General features: G+C 46.4%; 1 pseudogene; it reads right to left on the bottom strand.

Moving 5' to 3' along the window:
* Positions 1–2,682: 2,682 nt before the first annotated feature.
* LOC134967233 (5S ribosomal RNA) lies at positions 2,683–2,800 on the bottom strand (annotated as a pseudogene).
* Positions 2,801–7,316: the final 4,516 nt, after the last annotated feature.

Raw genomic sequence — 7,316 nt, 5'->3', positions numbered from 1 at the left:
GACAGATTCAGCGATGCAGGTCCCGGATTTGACATCAGATAACCACCCACAAAATGCCTGGACATGCCTGCGTTCGCTGGACAAATCCCGGAAAACGGTCAGTTGACGCCCCAACATACCTACCTCCTGTCAATCTTCTTGCCGTTGCTGCTGCAACCGCTTTCATCATTCCCGGCATCATCGCGACACGTGTGCACGATAGGCACGCCGCGCGCGTGCAGTTCCGACCCGATTGCACTGCTGCGAGGAAGTGCAGCGTGCGATCGGGTCGGAATGACCACCAATGTTTTTATCTGTATAAACTCGGGAAATGTCAGCTCGACTCGCAGCCTTCATCCAGCAATGTATCCCCGATTCTCTCAAAAGTGCTTGCTATCCAATGTGGTAGCAAAATCTTTTGAGTGAGACCCCACTGCTGTAGAGCCCACAGCGGGTGTTGTGCAAATATGTCCAGGCGTACAAGTCAACAACAATTGAATTTCCCCAATAGAGAGTATTAAAATTGAGACATCAAACAGTAAAAAAAAAAAAAAATCATTTTAAGTGCAGATTATTTTTGGGTCAAAACCTACACATAGAATGCTGCTTTTTATTATTTTTGGAAGGTGAATTGGTGAAACAAGAACCAAAAAGGTTTTCTTTGTGGTGTTTATAAGGTGTAAAAAAAAATGCATTTGCATTCTTGTAATATCAATCAAAATCATTTTTTGGGCCAATTTTGAGGTGGTAGAATAACAGAGTAAAAAACTGGTGACTTATAAAAAAAAAGGTATAAATTGTGTGGTTATTATCACATAAACAAATCATTGATATTGATGTTGGAATGTGACGAGAGCAAACGTCAGAAAAGTGCAAGGAAACCCTCAGCAGCGATGGGACACAAGAAGTAGAAGTTCCTGTATGTTACAAGTTAGTCATCTTCAGTTGCAAAATAAATGTTTATGTTGTAACACTGGAATCTTAATAAAACGCAGGAGATTGCACCAGATGCATGAAATTACATACACACAATATTAAGAAAGCAATCGAAACTAAAACTGGGTACCATACTCCCCACTGTCCTGCATTCAGCTGTTCCACCCGCGGCCGGTAGTGTCCCGCAGTGGGGGAGGGAAGTTGGGAGGGCTGCACACATTGTTGCTCTGCATTGCAGAGCAGCAGGATAGGAGTAGAATAGATGCCATGTACATACGCACAGCATCTATTCACAGTGCGAAGGGGGAGCTCAGGTGCAGCCCAGCACCCCCCCACCCCCTCCCCCCACAGTGATTCAACGGAAGAGTCCCGCAAGCCCCAACCTCTTGTCCGAAACCCCATTCCATTCCCTGAGGTTCTGTCCCTTTTTGAATTCGCGATTCACATCTGCTCCACCTGCGGTGCAAAATGCTTTTACCCATTGGAGAACAATTTTGCTGCTGCGATCAGTTTTATATTAGGCCCCAGGGATTCTGATGGGGGGGCGGGCTGTTCAGGGTGCCGGAGCTATAAAATGCTGCCTGGGGACCCTTTTTTACAGCTGGGCACCCTGGCAGCCAGAGGGGAAAATTATCACTTTTAGAAAAACTGTCTTCTCAAAAAGTCCAGTTTTTTGAAAGTGATAATTGTCTCATGGGGAATGATGAAAATGTGTGAGAGAATACAATGATAAATGAAAACTAAGAATTCTCATTGCACATTTTGTTCATGATGAATATGCCCCCTGGTGTGAAATATGAACTGATGATAATGGTGAGAAGCTTCTTCTGAATTGCTGAATGGGCCCGAATCCTTGCCACATATGATAACACTATAGTAATATGGCTGTGTGCAGTGTCAGACTGGGGCATGAAGGGCCCACCGGGGGAATGCAGTGATAGGGGCCCATGCTTAGGGGTGTGGCCAGCCTACAAAGGGGGTGTGGCCAGCCTCCACAGAGGCTTGAAATACACAATAGTTTAGTGCAGTATAATGCAACATATCTACCATGTATAATACAAGTGCACAGTCTGCAACCTGATCCCTAGAGGAAGGAGTGGGCCCTCAGGCAGTGGGGCCTACCGGTGGTTTCCCTGGTACCCGTGTGGGCCAGTCCGACCCCTGCATATGATATTAATCACATATATTAGTACTTATGCGATTAACATCGCGGCGGTAGGTGGCGAGGGGCGGCGATGTATTTTAATACATCCTGCCCATTATCCTGATATGAACTATATTGTAAGTTAAAGTATACAATAGAAAAGATAGAACTTCTTTGCTTGGTGCACTCTTTGGACAAATAAAGAAAAATACATTTTTTTTTTTAATATATAATGATATATTAGTCGTAAAAGTTAAAACGTAACATTTATTACATTTATATTAAAATAAAGTCTCCTATAAAAAACATGAATATGTTGAATTGGTGTTGGCGATTGGGCAGCAAATTGTGTAAACAATTTACTCCAAAATCCTGGATGGTAGGTAACAGGAGACAATATAAAATCTGGTCCTAAATTGGACCTTATTAGGCACTCTTCTAAAAGAAGGACATATGACGGATTGCATAAGCCGTGTCGTAAAAAAACCTGATTGGATAGAATCATTGAAAATGTGCTTGCCTTTTGCCAATAATCTATTAATAAACAATAATAGAGAAAGAGAGGGTAGAATAATAGAACTGAATCTGCTGTCAATGTTAGACTGGAGTGTCCCGATCGTTCCAATCTACTACACCGGGTATTCCCATGTGGTCTCCCACCAGGTACTGACTCGGCCCTATACTGTATAGCTTCCAAGATCGGATGGGATTGGGCATATGCAGTATGGTATGGTAGTAGGTTATTGATATTGCAGACAAGTTGTCTCCTGAATCATTGATGAGCGTTCATGGAAAAAGATAGTTTCCAGAAAGTGTAGTTGGGCTCTGCTTTTGATGTTAGGCAGTCGGTGTGACCCCACCAGTTGCAAAACTGCCTTGATCTGGATATGACTGGATCATCAATGAGAGTCCCGAAAGAAAAGAGCAATATCAAGAATGTGTACATTTCCACAATAGGGAATGTCAGGACTATGGGGGACATGTACTAAGCAGTGATAAAAGTGGAGAAGTGACCCAGTGGAGAAGCTGCCCATGGCAACCAATCAGCTGCTCTGTTTACTTCCATAGTATGCAAATTATAAATGTTTCGTCAATGCTGATTGGTTGCCATGGGCAACTTCTCCACTGGCTCACTTCTCCACTTTTATCACTGCTTAGTACATGTCCCCCTTAGTTGCAAACAATAAGAAAGCTGTCTGTTCTTGTAACTATGATACTAAACTCATAGAGAGCATATGTACCAAAGAAAAAAAGTATCCAGTTTAAATGGTATCACAAGTTCTGTACAACATTCTATGTTCTCTTTCTGTGGGTCTATGATTAAGTAAGGAGCCATTATCATGTGGCTCCTTGCTGGTCAATCATAGACCCAGATTGGGGTAATAGAGGTGTGAGGTGTGGTGCCTCTGGACTGGCTGAGCTGGATGGCTTTAGTGTGGCATACCTTTACATTCTATTAACACTTTTCATACACTAATGTCTTTAACACTATTTCTCCATTTTAATTACATCTCATGTTTGTATCACCTTTATAGCTTTGGCTTTCTAACACTAATTTATTAACACTATAGTTTTTTCACAGGTATGCTACGCTGTGCTTTCTGGCTTATGCTGGTGTTTTGGAGTGCCACACCCTGCACCTAGATATAGCGCTTGGGACCCCAAATATACAGAGACACCTTGATGCGGCATTGGGGCTTAGTCATACATTTTCTCAAATATATGTAACTGAGATCTCTGAATTCTAATATTGTGTGGGATTTACATATGGTTACTGTTATTATTCAGGGTGCTGGGGGGGAACAAAATGCCCTTTTTTTGCAACAGTATGAGATTGCACAGATGAGGGACTGACAGGCAAAATATATATGTATTGGGCAAGTGAGAGCGGGATGTACTAAGGGAAAAATGCGGTAAAACCCCCAGAAGCCGTTTTTTTGCCACCCAGGGTATCGCCATCTATGGATGGCGATACCCTATAAAAGCCTATGGGCTTCTTATTGCCGGCCGCCGCAACCCGCCGCAGACGTTGAACCCCCTACCCTCCAGCATACCTTCTTCCAGGCAGCCTGGACCCAGAAGGTAATCTCCTCCTCCCCCTCGCAACACAGCGAGAGGTCCTTCCGGGTGCAGGAGGAAAGAGGAGGCTCCGGGGACAGCCTGCTGCCTTGTTCCCGGCAGCTGAGGAGAGGGAGAGCCCAGGGAGGTGACGGAGAACCCCCACACACCCCCTCACAGGTATCGCGGGGGGCCTCCGTCACCACATTGCGATGTTGATCACATATGTTAGTACATATACGATAAACATCACTGCGAGGGGCAGCGATGTATGTTAATACATTCCACCCTGAGAGTGGTTATCTGATGTGAGATGGAAATCAATCAGACACCACTCCTGATACCTGGGATCCCGTATGCTCGGCTGGTCCGCTGCTGCCGCTCTCACTGCTGCCAATAAATGGTGCACTGGGTAGGACCCGCTGCCACTGCCCCGACGGCACTGTGCTCCCGTCTGTCCGGCTGATCCGCTGCCGCCGCTCACAGCACTGGCATGGAAGAAGTGCGCTGGATATGTCCCGCTGCCGCTGCCCTGCCAACACTTCGGAAGACGTGTTTCACCCATAATTACGGACTTTAACTTACAATATAGTTCATGTCAGGATAATGGGCGGGATGTATTAAAATACATTGCCGCCCCTCGCCGCCTATCGCAGTGATGCTAATTGCATATGTACTAATTTATGTGATTAACATCGTAATGCGGTATATGTGGCCCCCTGTGATGTTGTCTGTAGGGGTCGGCGAGGGCCTCCAGTAATGCAGTGCCAGATACACATATGCCCCGAATAGTGTAGTGCCAAATACACGTGCCCCCAATAGTGCCAGATGCACATATGCTCCCAGTAGTGCAGTGCCAGATAAACATATGCCCCAATAGTGCAGTGCCATATAAACATATGCCCCCAGTAGTGCAGTGTCAGATGCATATATGCACCCAGCAGTGCCAGATGCACATATGCTCCCAGCAGTGCCAGATGCACATATGCCCCCAGTAGTGCAATGCCAGATACACATAATATGTCTCCGCAGTGCAATGCCAGATGCACATAATATGCCCCATAGTGCACTATACACATAATATGCCCTCACAGTGCCAGATACACATAATATGCCCCCACAGTGTGAGATATACATTATATGCCCCACAGTGCCAGATACAAATGATATGCCGCCAGAGTGCCAGATACACATTATATGCCCCCAGAGTGCTAGATACACATTATATGCCCCCACAGTGCCAGATACACATAATATGCCCCCACAGTGCCAGATACACATTATATGCCCCACAGTGCCACATACACATTATATGCCCCGTGTAAGATATACATATGCCCACAGTGGCAGTTACACATATGCCCCCAGTGGCAGTTACACATATGCCCCCAGTGCCAGTTATACATATGCCCCCAGTGCCAGTTATACATATGCCCCCAGTGCCAGTTACACATATGTCCCCAGTGCCAGTTACACATGTCCCCAGTGCCAGTTACACATATGCTCCCATTGCCAGCTACACATGTACCCACAGCTCCAGTTACACATAATATGCCCCCACAGTGCTAGATACACATATTATGCCCCCACAGTGCCAGATACACAATATATGCCAACATAGTGCCAGATACACATATGCCCCAGTGCCAAATACACATATGCCCCCAGTGCCAGATACACATATGCCCACAGTAGTGCAATGCTCAATACACATAATATGCCCCCACAGTGCAATGACAGGTACACATAATATGCCCCCACAGTGAAATGCCAGATACACATAAGATGCCCCCACAGTGCAATGCCAGATATACATTATAAGTACACACAGTGCCAGATACACATTATATGCCCCCAGTGTCAGATATACATATGCCCCCAGTGCCAGATACACATATGCTCGCAGTGCCAGGTACACATACAGTATGCCCCCGGTGACAATTACACATTTGCTCCCAGTGCCAGATACATACATACCCCCAGTGCCAGTTACACATATGCTCCCAGTTCCAGTTACACATATGCCCCTAATGCCAGTTATACATATGCCCCCACAGTGCCAGTTACACATATGCCCCCTGTGCCAATTACACATATGCTCCCAGTGCCAGATACACATATACCCCCAGTGCCAGTTACACATATGCTCCCTTTGCCAGATACACATATACCCCCAGTGCCAGTTACACATATGCCCCCAGTGCATTACACATATACTCTCCCAGTGCCATATGCCCCCAGTGCATTACACATATACTCTCCCAGTGCCAGATACACATATGCCTCTAGTGCCAGATACACATATACCCCAGTGCCATGTACACATATGCCCCCAGCATCATGTACACATATGCTCCAGCACCAGATACTCACCACCACTGCCTCCTCTGGTCCCGGCCACCTCTGCCTCTGCTGGTCTCGGCCGCTGCTGCCTCTGCTGGTCCCAGTGCGTTGTTATGATCCGGTCTCTGGCGGGTAAGTCAAGTAAGGCGCCGGTTCATGAGCCAATCATAGCTCACGGTCCGGCAGCCAATCAGGAGCAGCCACCGGTCCGCGAGCTGATTGGCTGACGAACAGCGCCATTTTTTACTTAACTGATGGGCCGGCTGATGGCCACCCTTAGGAGTCGGGCACCCCGTACGGGCACTCCTTCCGGAATGTGCCTTGAGCTAGCCCTGCACCTCCTATAGTACACTAGGTGCATATACTAATATTCTGCCTGGAGTACAGCTACTCTTGCTGAACTGCCCATACAGTACAGTATCAAGCTTTTATGGCATCTCTGCAAGCTTAGCAAAATGCATCTATCTTAGGGCCTAATGCAGTAAGGATCACTATTGAGGCTGAAATAGTGATGGTCTCAAAACTGCTAAAAATTGCATGTGAAGAGCCGCCCACAAAGGAAAAAGTCATCCGCAAATCTGCTCATGCAGTCCCATAGCTACGATGCATATGCACAAATTGACATCGACCGTTGCGGTTAATTGTAGTCACACCTGGCACCATGTTTTTCATTGCAGCGATCGCAGCTTACGTCAGACGCACGCCCCCGAAAACGGTCATGACACGCCTATGTTTTCCCAACCACTCCGCACAAACACCATGCTGCCTCCTACAAACTGACAATCATTTTGACAATCACTTTGCGGTCACATTTCACTGGGCCTGCGATTGCAGAGTGTACGCATTTTGGTCTTCA

The sequence above is a fragment of the Pseudophryne corroboree genome, chromosome 10 (genome assembly GCF_028390025.1).
Source record: "Pseudophryne corroboree isolate aPseCor3 chromosome 10, aPseCor3.hap2, whole genome shotgun sequence".
NCBI lineage: Eukaryota > Metazoa > Chordata > Amphibia > Anura > Myobatrachidae > Pseudophryne > Pseudophryne corroboree.
Note: the sequence above shows the minus strand (reverse complement) of the source record. Positions and strands in the feature narration are given on the sequence as shown.